The sequence below is a fragment of the Pimephales promelas genome, chromosome 20 (genome assembly GCF_988280905.1).
Source record: "Pimephales promelas chromosome 20, fPimPro1.hap1.1, whole genome shotgun sequence".
Lineage (NCBI taxonomy): Eukaryota > Metazoa > Chordata > Actinopteri > Cypriniformes > Leuciscidae > Pimephales > Pimephales promelas.
The window spans coordinates 19,606,926-19,620,149 of NC_142788.1; the positions used below are offsets into that span (position 1 = coordinate 19,606,926).

The 13,224-nt window shown below is 36.1% G+C and overlaps 1 protein-coding gene across 1 annotated transcript in view; it reads left to right on the forward strand.

The window, feature by feature from the left end:
• The first annotated feature begins 352 nt into the window (after positions 1-352).
• Positions 353-13,224, forward strand: part of ttll10 (tubulin tyrosine ligase-like family, member 10) — a 32,463-nt gene continuing 19,591 nt past the window's right edge. The window contains exon 1 of the mRNA XM_089124475.1: positions 353-500. The gene's annotated coding sequence lies outside the window, so the exon portion shown is untranslated. The remainder of the gene's footprint in view (positions 501-13,224) is intronic.

Here is a 13,224-nt window from a genome sequence, read left to right on the forward strand (position 1 = left end):
ATATTAAAAGTAGCCTACATGATTTATTTATTTTAAATAAGAATAGGTTTCAACACCGTTTTCAAACAACATTTCTGTAACAACAGACCTTGCTTTCAGTAGCTTTTGGTGAACGGTAACCATAGCAACTAACTATCGCGCCCTTAATGGATGATAATCAATGAAAAGTTTACTTATCACACTGTCTTGTCTTGTTTTAAATGTCTTAAAGATGTGACCTGATAGAACTTGATCAAGTTTAAACCTTTGTAAACGTTGGTTTATTGGGTGACAGCAGATTTGAAGCCAACTGCTCAAATGGCTGTTGTGTCAATATGATCCGGAAGGAGGCGCTGTTGTTGAGAAAGGACAATGGCACGGGGAGCTCGAACAGAACAACAGAACAGACACGCGGCGTTGTCATGTCGTCCACTCTGATTCACACCCATCTGAAAAAGCCACAGAGTCACTGGTACAGTAAACCGAGAGGTCATCTGAAACCTGTACCAGCCCTCAGCAATGTGAGTCACAGCATTCAAAGTGTTGATATGCATACACAAATCTTATTTAGCATAAGAGTAAAATAAATAAACAAATGCAAGTACCTTTCAGCTGCACACAATGAATGAGACCAGAGATAAATGTCTCCGAACTGCTCATAAAGTTGCACGATTATTTTCAGATGGCATTTGCTTGTGAGTTAGAATGATATAAAACACTTACACTGTATTAAAGTTTATGTAACCTAACCTAGGCCTGGTTTCATACTACACGGGGCTTTGATTAAACCAGGAGTATTGCCTTAGGACATTTAAGTACCTTTTAAACTGTGCCATAGAAAAGAAACATTAATGATATGAAAATTGAGACAAAACAATGTCACTTACATATTTTAAAATATCTCAGTGTAAGTTTCTCTCCGTTAAAACAGTTTAGACAAAGGCTTAAGCCTTTGTCTGTGAAAGTTTGAGTAGTGTATCATTAATAGAGTGATAATATAATTCAGCACATAGTCTACTTTGATTCTGTCAGGTGCAGGTTAAACTTTTTTAAACTTGCAATAAAAGTAATTCATATAGTTCCTCAATATGAGATCATTAAAAACTGCATGCATCGTAATTATAAAAGAATGAGAAAATGTTTCAAATAGTTTTAAAGTTTAACATCTCTCACTGCTGGTTTCTAAACTGCTTTAGATGTCAGCTAGCCTCTTATAATTACAGCTTAACATGGTTTAATGGTGTTGTATAGTAGTCTGAGGTTCCGTGCGAACACTTGTGTTTGTGTGTGTGTATTGCTCGATGGAGCGAGCCAGAGAGGCATGGTTTCCATAGCGCAGAAACACTGATGCAATGACACTGTCTAAAAGCCCTTATGGGATTGACTTCAGGTACTTATTTTATGCTGGTCTCCCCTGATATGTCACTCTATTGTTTTCATGTACTGTTCAACACTTATGTTGGTGTTGAATTTAAAAGAAATATGAATTTGTGGGTGTTGTGTTTTATCCCTGAAGTAACGTGGGACTGAAGCTTAATACTGTTCACATAAGGCAGAAAGTTCCCTTGACTGCACAAACACCTGTTAAACATCATATGGAATATGTGGTAAATCTGGGGTAGGTGTGGTCTTTACCTTAGTGTACACTATAATTGAGATGTCCTCCTATGGACCATCTGTGCTGTTGTAGTGATGCAGATGGGCCTCGTTAACTCGGTCCGCTAATAATCACGTTCTAAATGAGTCTGTAGAATAGATTAGGAGTCATTCGGGAAATCGGGCAGAAGCTCAGAGCAATCTGTGGTTGGCTTTGCCTTTCATTTCTATTGTTGTCTGTCTGCCTCACAGGCCTTGAACATATTGTCAGTGCCAGAGCCTACCATATTTATTTTAAGTTTGAGTATATAACTTTATACCCGTGGTTCTCAACTGGAGGGTCGTAATCTGTTTAGCAGGGTAAATTATGTGACGTATGATTTTTTTTCCTATGCATTAATTCATGAAAAAATACACAGTTAGCCCTCAATCGGGTCATGGGGTCTATACGACCCAAATCGACTTTTACTTAATAAAAAAAAAGATTTTGTGACTTTTCATACATTATCTATCCATACACACTAAAAAAAAAAAAAAAAACTGGGCTTGACTCGGTTGTTCTGAAGGTATGTAAAAAAAAAATGTTTACACTTCTGGTCTTCGGGGTCAATATGACCCCATATTGAAATGAATGGAAAATGAGAAAAAAAAAAAAAAACTAAATATATTTTCTTCATGTGACAAAAAAAAAAAAAATCTGGCATAAATCTGAAAATTTTTACACAAAAATGAATGCCTAGTACTAGAGCATAAATGCAATGTATCATAAAAAAATTATATTTCATATGCAAGCTAATGGTGTAGTTAAGGAATTGTGTGGTAAATGGATACAAAAGTACTTTATATATCCAAAAACACAGCATTAATGAATAGATGAGAAGTAAACAAAAAAAAAAAATGATATATTATTTGTATGATTAAAAATGAATATTTTTTGTACAATTACTCAATCAATTGTTGGGGTCGTATAGACCCTGAAGCCCAGAAGTGTAAACAGGAAACAGAGACCTTTTGAAGGTTAATCAATGCATTCAGTGTCTTGAATACTCCTCTTCCATGATGAGCATTTTTAAATTATTATTACCATTTAAAACAAGTTTTCTATTTGAAAATATTTAAAATGTTATTTATTCCTGTGATGTCAAAGCTCATTCCAGTCTTCAGTGTCACATGATCCTTCATGCATCATTCTAATATGCTGATTTGCTGCTCAAGAAACATTTTCTATTATTATAAATGTTGAAAACAGTTGTTGCTTAATAATTTTTGTGGAAACCATGATACATATTTTTTCCAGGATTCTTAGATGAATAGATATTCAAAAGGACAGCATTTATTTGAAATGAAAATATTTTCTAATATTATAAAGATCTGATATCTTGCAATTTCTCTTGATAAATGTATGATACATCATTATGTTGCTGTGTTCTGCACTCAGGGTTGTATTAGCGGCAGGAAAGCCAAACGGTCATGAGCAGGTGGTACAAATATATGACCTTGGTTATCAGAGCAAGCATTCTCCTTTACACGGAGCGAGTGCTCTGTTCTGTTGGAGCGAGCTTTGCATGTTGGTTTGGTTACACACAGGAAGTCAGAAAAGCATCAGCCAGGCACAAAGCTCAGACCAACACCATGTGCTCAGACAACCCATGCAAATGTTTTTGAATAGGAAAATAAAAGTCCCTCACAAGCTCTACTACTCATTAAGTTTGCCTAACCTTTCACTTTCTGACCTCGTTTCCTGTCTAATTTTGTATAATTTTGTGTTTTTAGGAAGTATTAAAATTCTGACACTTGTCTGACCAGTCCATGACAGAAAAAAGTATTAACTAGACATTTATCTCACTGACTAATATTTATCCTACAGTATGTGTTTTCCTTGAACTACTCTAATGTTTTTTTTTTTTTTTTTTTGCATGTAATTGGTGAAATAAGGCAATTTTTCTTCATACTAAAAGATCACAAAATAGCGATTTGCTTGTGATGCAAATGTTAACTGAAGCTTCGTTGAGGAAGACACACACACACACACACACATACATCCGAGGGCGTATTTGAATTTTAACAAGCGACAGGGAAAATGCACCTGATTTACGTGCCGTTGGGGGATGGGTGGCCGCCTCTGGGCGTGAGTTTTGGATGTCACCTGTTGACATATGACCCCAGTGTTTACCTTGTCATTGATTTCCCAGCATTTTTTTTATATATAAGCTGGGCATCGATTACTGATTAGCATCGATAACTGCGGCCAGAGATGAAAAATGATTGATTTATATTGTATTATTAATCAAAATAAGTTGATTTTGTTGATAAGTTGAGTTCAGGGCTTCTCTGAGCCTTGTGTGTGACGCTAATGACAGAGTTATGGAGCAGAGTCTACCACACCGCAGCAGTCTGTGTCTATATAGACTTTGAAGTGTGTATTTGTGTGTGTTTTTGTGCCTCAGGATACTGCGTCTGTCTCGCCCTACAGATGAATAGGACCTAAGCCCTGTGCAGTCAGCAGCTGCTTCCTTTGAACACACGGAAACAAAAAGGCTCTAAATCTGCTCTGCCTCTTTCATCTGAGCATTTGATACCCGTCTTCCTCACCTTGCCACCATTGATTGTAAACCCCCCCAAAACAAAACCCACGGAGGTGTTCAGTGTCGCTGCGTGTATTTCATTCAAGAATTCTGCTTTATTTTGCTGTTTGCTTTTGTCTAAATGTCACGTTTCTACCAAAAGTTTCAGGGCTAACAGATTTGACCTGGAAGATTTTCAATATTTTTCATATTTAACACAGGAAAGAAAATTAGTTATTTATAAATGCCTTTCATTCTCTTTAAAACTAATATAATGCCATTATTATTATTATTATGTCCTTTAATACCTCCTCTTTCAGCCGCTGACCTCAGACTCAGGGAGGGATAGGTTCAAAACTAAAATTAGTAAGTAAAAAAAAGAGCATGTCTGATAACCTAAGTGTTACATCCTGGGTGAGCCTGACAGATTCCTGCTCAGCGAGGGCAATTAGGAATTTTTAGGGCAGGATTCCTTGGCTACGTGAAGCAGGGGCCCAGCACTGTACCAGGCAAAGGTTTCCACCAAACTATTCTTGCATAACCTCCGGTGATAACACTAGTGCATTCTTCAAACCAACCATCCTAGACGCCCTACATCACTTCCTCACGCATGAGTCCACGCACATGCAGTACACGGTCTCATACAGATTTGGGAAACCGTTGTAAGGTTTAAGGTTTCAGGAAGTTAAGAGCGGTCTCCATATTGCTTTCTGGATTTTTATGGATGTTTTTGTGCTGTGCGTTGTGATGTGGTCTTGAAAGGCCTTGTGTTGGAGGACTGCTCTTGAGGTAGGTCACCTGGGGTTAAGATTGAGGAAGTTAATCTTAGTCTCTCTTTTGCTGTCAGTACTGCTGTCCATGGTCATCTTTCTTAATGTGCTGCTTTTTGTTATCTATATAGCCTATATATATAGCCTGTAAGCAACTACACTGTAAAAAATATTTTCAAGATTTATCGCAATGTTTTTTCTTTTGTCAAATCAACTTAAATAATTAATGTAGTTCAGATAACATATTATTTTGAGTTTCTGTTGATTAAATCAATCTCCTTCATTGTTTTAACTCACTTTTTCCATTTCAATCAACTTAAAATTTTAAGGCAACCAAGTTAATTTTTTTTTTAAGTTAAACCAACAATATTTTTTACAGTAATGTTAGTATTATGGCACATTTAAATTATTTTTGAAAAATGTAAAAACATTTGTGATGTGATCCTGAAATACTATGATGGGAAATGGAATGGGCGGAAATGGTTTTAAATTTAATGTAAGGTTTTATATTGTAAAATGTATTACTCTTAATAAAATTAAATATTAGGTTACATGGTATGGATTAAATTAATTCTACTGTTTCAGAAATTCCATAAGTTTTTCATAGCCATAAACTGAAAATGTTGGGTACTGTTATGATACGCTTCCACCTTGAGAACTTGCACCAGCTTGTGCTTTGCATCTGAACAGGTCATATTGTCAGCCTTTTAGTCTCTTGTCTATATCGTATCTTTGTGCATTTAGGATTGTCTCTAATTGTATGTGATTTTTTTTATTTCATTGCACAGACATCTGGTCATCTCTCTCTTTATTTGCTGATGCCACTATATGATTCTTTATTGTAATGCACAGTCTGTGAAATTGCAGCATACCAGTCCCATGCCATCAGTTATATTCAGGAAATGAACTTGATCAAATGTGATAGTAGCACCACTTTGATCTTAGCTTGGTCCTGATGGCTGATGATATTATTATCGGATTCGGGGGAATGAGATCTGTGATGTCATGAGAGCGCATTGCATTGCCTGCATACATTTTGGCACATGGTATAGATAGATAGATTAATCATGTATTGTGGCTTGGGATCCTACTGCATGATTAGGGGATTAAATATTTCTTCAGATATTTCTAAATGTATAAAAGGTTTTAGTTTTCAAAACGGTCTATTAAGGGGTTTGAAGAAGCTTGAATTTCTCTCTCTTTTGCTTTTTGTTGCAGAAGTAGACACTTTATTGACACACTGGCCTTCTGGGATATGTTTGTGCAGCAATAAAACTACCCAAGTCCTCTGATAGTGCTGTGTTATTAACATCGGCAAATGTGCTGCAGAGTAGCTCTCCCGTAGAGAATGTATTTGGAGAATGGTGTCAGATGGTGCTTAGATCATTGGACTTTGATTCCTCACCATTTAAAAAAAAATATATTTGTGTGATGTGAAGTAGGCTAAAAGATCAAGTCTACCATTTTGAAAATATACATGAACAGCATGAGAAGCACTCTAAATCTTGTTTTCTGTGTTTATAAATGCGCTTTTTTTTTAAAATTATGTGTGTTCTGCGTTCTGCACAAATAATTCATAACTCACCTCATGACAGGTTCCTTGGTAAAACGTGCACTGCACTGATGTCCATCTTTCATTTGAATGCTATTTCTTTGTGGACTGCTCACAAGTTTGGTAACATTCAAACTAATTGGTTGCTCACCCATTTCAAGTTTCTTTAGATCACATCTGTAAATCAATTTTAATTGGGCCTGTCGGTTCCCTGCTCTTTTGAACTCCCTTAATCACAGGCAATAAAGGGCTGGTCGAGCTGTATACGTTTCCTACTTATAAAAATGACTCATTATCCAGTATTCTTTTTAAAAACCAGAGGAATGCTTTGCAGTTTTTTTAATCCACATGTAAATCAAGTTTGCCTTGGAGTCATTTTTTTTCATGTTTCACATGTTACCCTGCAATGTTGGATTCATCAATGATTCATTGATGGATTAATGCTGAGATGTATAATAATAACAGGTAACAGATTTGAAAGCTTGTCTGAATGACATCAGAAAATTGTGGGAAATTGTGATTCACCATCTGTCTGATGAGAATCCATGTGTTCCTCAGTCGTTTCTTGCTACGGTGAATATTGATATCACCCAGAGGAGAGCAGCGTCATGTCTTGGGATTTGAGAACTGGCTCTAATTAAAGCGATTTATGGTATCATACAGTTTCTGTTCAAAAGGTGCCAGTCAGAAAATGATAAAAGCAATTCGCATACACCAGTGCTATCATTCTTTTTTTTTTTCTGAAAATATTAAGAACAGAGACGTGTTGAAGATTTTTCATCACTTTCATTTGGAAATGGTTTCCGACACCTGACTTCTGGGTTAATAATTTTCTCTTATGTTTCCACAATTAAGTTCTTGTACTCTATCCTCCTAAGTCACATTTTCATTGGAATTGCCATTGTTCAATTGATCTGGCTAGGATGGATAACGCATAACCGTGTCTTTTACATCCAGCATCCTCCATAGTAACGGGTCCAGAGGGGCTTGTAGATGAGTCTGTCTCCCCATGATCAGAACTCCCTGTGGGCAGACCGTCTCACAAACAGATCTTGCATCATTATCAGCCCTTCTGGTGTTCTTCCATCTGTGCCCACACACATTTGGCAAGTGCTTTTCAAGCTGAAATAAAGCACAAAGGAGCATGCACTTTTGTGACATTGACATTAACTTGTGCATGAAAGTTTGATTGATCCCTCATCATTATAAACCGAGATTCTCATGCAGGATCATAGAGCAAAATGGGCTCTGATGTTGTCCGCAGAGTTCTCCATAATGTAATAAGCAAACACTGTTAAAACGATTGCGGCGGCAGGTGTATAATAGAAGTAGTTGTTGTAATGGCTGTTTGTAGCATCGTCTCCTGAAGAGCATACATAGACTGACAATTGAGTGGGTGCCTAAAAGCTGAGCGAGCAGACGAGGCATTTCGACGAAACAATGGAAGAAGAGACCTGCGGGACAACAGCCTGTCTCGTTTTCCAAACAAACTCCTTCGCTCTTGTTTTTCCCTCATTATGTTAGTTGACATAAAACAGGCCAGCACAGGTGTGTTTGATGGTCTGTTGAGGGTCATATCAGGAAAAAGAGGCTTTTTGTTGGCTGTGTGCGCAGAGTCAATATAATATGCAATGGGTTGCGTTGAATCAAAATGGAATTGTTTTTTTATCAGGTCACGGCTGTAATCTAATAGCACATATTATGTTAAAAGCACATATGATTTGGCAGTGTTTGTTTTTAATTGCAGTTGTGATCGAGATGGATCTTGTTATAATCCAAACTGTTTGTTTTAGTCTTGTGTGTTTAAAGACAAATTTTGCATTATTCCGTTTTTATTTTTTATCCATTTTATTCTTTTATTCATTTTATAGTCTTTTATCCTTAAAAATACAACAAAAACAGCAATATAGTGCAAAACAATATAGTAAGCAGTTTTAAAATGTGATTTATTTCTGATGGCAAAACTGAATTTTTAGCATCATTGCTCCAGACTTCAGTGTCACATGATTTTTCAGAAATCATTCTAATATGCTGGTCCTCGAAATAATTATGGTACTATATAAAAATAAGTACTATGTACTTACATTGAAATTAATAATTTGATCTAATGGACTTATTGTGTACGTACATGATTTTACATTGTACTTACATTTTAAAATTCCAGCATGCAATTACAGCTATGATTAATTTATGTAATTACATTTGTAATTACACAGTTGACCCTCCCCTCACACCTTAACCTACCCTTAAACCGACCCATACCACCATACCTGTCCCTGACCTTACCCAGATCACACCTCAATAGCAGCAAAAGTGATTTAAAATACAACAGAAACACAATAATACATTGTACTTATTGTTCAATATAAGTAGTACTTAAAGCCACTTAATATAAAGTGGGGCCAATTATTTTTCTTACTTCAAGTTCAAAAGAACAGTTTTTATTTGAACAGAATAGAAATAGATCTCTTTAAATTTATTTTTTTTTCCTGCAAATTACATTGTATTGGAAGTCTTATAACAGAATCTACTGTAATCTGTCTACTTAACGTAACATATTTTGACCAACATCAATTTGGATGGAGTAAAGTATTTAGTTTCAGCATTCGTACAATTTGACAACATTTCCTTCCTAACGTAGTTCACAGGCATCGATGATATCATTTTTTTTTTTGTCAAATCAACTTAAATTACTTATGTGGTTCAGATAACATAATATTTTGAGTTTCTGATGATTAAATCAATCTCCTTCATTGTATTAACTTTTAAGGCAACCAGGTTACTTCATTTTTTTAAGTTAAACCAACAATATTTGTTTACAGTGAACTAATAAAATAGCTGTACTGTATGTGTGATAGAGTTGTACTGGTTGAATAAAATTGTGCTGACTTTATTGATAAAATCTCTTTTTTCCTGAAATATATTTTTTTTGAATGAGTGGTCAAGCACAGTCTAGTTTGATGTGTTAACAAGTGTGTTGTGGGGAAAAGGTTGATCATTAATTGGTAGGTCTGACTCTTTTCCCTTTACCTATGGCAACTTCTCCTTGGGGACATGCAGACAAACTCAGTGACACACAAGCACTACACCCACGATCCCTGGAGGCCAATTACCCAATGAAGGTAATGCGTGGCAAGTCAGAGCAAGGCTGTGGTTGTGTATTCGTTTATGTCTCCCCCTCAAACCTCAATCCCCTGGTGAATTTCCACAGGTAAAGAAGCTTCTCAAAATGCAGGAAGGGAATTCTTTTTTTACTTAAATTGTAGATATTTGACGATGCTGCTTGAGACGATTATGACATTGAGACATTATGGTGTGTTGTCGTAGACCACTGGACGAAGACCACATTGACCCATCAGGACGAAGCTTTCCTGCTAAGACAACACACAAGTCTGTAATTTCACAGGAGTCTGCCTGACCAAAATACAAAAGCAAAGTAAATAGACCGAGAGACTCCAAGTGATAAAAACAAACAACAGGAGTTGATGGACATGGAGTCGGTAAAGAACACAATCACTGTACAGGGCTGTGATTAATACTTATATCAGTATTATTATAGGCTACCTTGTTTTATTTTTGCCTTTTATTATAAATAAAGAGGGGACAGAAAGTAAAACGAGACAAATGACGTGAGCTAGAATCAGTCACATCACAGCATGAGCACCATGGCTTAATTTATCCCAACACATACTGTACGTTCCTTTGCATAAAGGAATTTATATGTTGCTGCTAATCAAAATTCAATAGGTCATGTAATGACTGATATTTTGCTGATAATTTTTTTACTTTTCAAAAATCTCGGTTACATTTTGAGGTGCTTTAGGTCCAACCTAAACATTAAGATACTCAAGGCTTCAAAAGTAACATGAGTTAAGTGTGAAAAATAGGCCTAATTTACTTTTCATGTGTATGGTTATATACAATTTTTCCAACTTGCCATAACGTTCGCATATAAATCCCTAAAACAACTGTAAAAATGGCACACACAAAAAAGCTCAAATTAATGTTTAATAAATGATTCATTTCAGCTTTTAAATCCCCCAAGAACTGGCCCTATTCAAATCCATTGTAAGTGCCACATGCACCATTACTTAGTCAAAATAATTTTTTTTGTGTTAAAATTTATGCCACAAATGTTATTGAATGTTATCGAGTTTAACTTGTACGAGTGGTGGTTTGGTGTAATTTGTTCTATTATAGTATTAATTAATATTTTGATTGAGCTTTAATTGATACATTTCTCATATTTAGTTTTGGTTATATTTTGATCTTTTTTTAATTATTAGGGTTTTGCTTTATTTTGTATTTCAGTTTTAGTAATTGTAGTACTTAAATGTGGTTACCATGTTTTTTTCATATTTATATTGTATATTATTTTAGCTTTATTTAAAATAATGGAAAGATTTTTTTTTTTTTTTTAATTTACAATAGCAACAGTTTGTAAGTCGTTACAATAACGACTTGTATGAACGTGGAAGGTTCCTGGGAAATATTTCAGGTTTTTGTTGAAGTCCTGAATGTGTTGAAGCTATGTAGCCTATGACAGGAAAAAAAAAAATAGATTGACATCTAGACAAGAGCGCTGCCCAATAAATGTGTGCTGCCACTGTTGTTAGACATTCAGGATATATAAAGTGAACGAGAGAAACTAGAACGCTTTGTGGAGCCATACGTTTGTCTCCAGCGAGGAGTGACTCATCCCTTGTGTTCGTTCTGGGTCCTAAATGCAAACCAGTATGAAAAACAGCATGTCACTAATACATTTACATTGCTTATGTTCATCTGCTGTCTATCCGCCACAGAACATGTGTAAGTAAATAAGTGTGTGTGCTTCTGCTAATGCATACATTTTGCTATTTGTCATTCCCATGTTTAAGAAAAACGATTGACGTGCAGTAGATCTGAGTACGGATACACAGATGAGCATATTGCTCTCTTCTTGTGGAAGGACCGTGGCTGCTTTCTATGGCATGGTTCTTCTGGAAAGGGAGCTGATGTCTGTCCCCTCCGCTAGCCTTGCGTGACAGCCATGGCTGATATCTATCTACCCAAATGAGTTTTGGTTGTGCCTGGCCGGTTCATTCTCAAAGCTCATTTGGAATGCAAATGAAAGAATGCTAAACAAAGCAAACCTTTTAGACAGGCCAATTTCCTTCCAGTCAAACCGGAGGGCCTCTTTCGCTGGACAGCCGGGGGAGAGAAGCACGAAGCAGTCGGCCGCTTAATGGATATGGCCCTTTGTCCCCATTTACCTTAGTACAGCACTTCTCTGCTCCGCTGATCAAGAAATACTGTATCAGAGGGAACAACTTATGGGAGTCAATGACTAACTAGAAGTTACTTTTTCTCTTTGAAATGAATTACAGATAAAAGTAGGCTACCTTGCATTTGTAGTTGCTTCTTTAGTATTTCATACCTAGTAATTCATATTTTGCATGTTGCATAGTTTAGTTTATTCTCTTTTTAATTTCCAGTAAGGTCTAAAAGTCTTACTGGAAACTAAAAGTCTTAAAGTCTTACTGGAGACCACTATTGAAAAAAAGTCTAAAGGTCTAAAAGTCTTACTGGAGACCACTATTGAAAATGCCTGTTTTTCCGATAAAAAAAAAAAAAAATGAATACAATTTTTCATCACAAATCATTATAATCAGCACAGCAATTTAAATGAAAAGTTTTCATTTAAAAATGTATTTGTATTTAGCTTTAATAACAGCAGCACTCAGGCTGCATGAACTCTTGAGAATAATCTGTATAAAGAGTCACTTGATCAGAAATGAAAAGAGCAGAATCTTAAATATGTCATAAAATTAACCACATTGTGTTATTAGAAGTAAAAGTTTTATATTTTTAGTTCAGATTGGTCTGAAAAGATTAATGTGCCCTTGATGTCAAAGGTGAGTCAGGTCAACATTGCCCACACCTTGAAGTATCGGGTTATCATGGGAAAAACCTCAGTCTTTTGTTCTGACATGATGCTCACACACAATCAGTGATGGCTGAGGAGTCACCTGTCCATTAAACCCCCTTAACAACATCATTAAAATGTGATCCTTTGTGCCCCTGACAGTTCTTATGGCGGTAATGCTCTCATTATCCTTTATATGAGTCATTATTAAGTAATATTATATTATATTTTCATAGAAGGATTCAATATCGCAGAATTTGTGTGTGTATATATTTATATAAAATAAAATAAAACTTCAGTGTGTGCATTTACTAATAATTGATTGTACAACTGATCAACTCTTTCATAGGGAACAGTTTGACTTCCCACCCCAAAAAACATATCCCCCCCCCCAAAAAAAAGCTAAATAACTGAATTCTCCCAACAATAGGGTCAATATTTGCCCATTTTTGTCATCATCTTCTGACTTCCGTTGACATTTGTCAGACGTAGGATTAGTATCAAGTCAGTCTGCATTGTTTAAATGAATCCAGCTATTACGTTGAGCCCCAGTGTGTTGTCGGGCCCACCAGCCTGCAGGGGACGAGGATTAGACGGATGCCTCAAGGCCTGATGGCACAGTGCCACAAACCTGAGTTTACCTGGCTCATAATATCTAACTCCTTTTAGTCTGTTTTATAGGACTGAGGTTAGAGTTCAGTGGGTGTGGGAATATATACGGGGCAAAGGGCAGTTGCTACTTGGTTTTACCCTTTGTGGTTGTAGAGGCTGTGTCTCCTTGCATGTCTGTATCAGAGGACGAGGAAGAAATTCTTTAGAATAAACATGAATGGACTTTGTTGAGATAGGAAAAGAAGG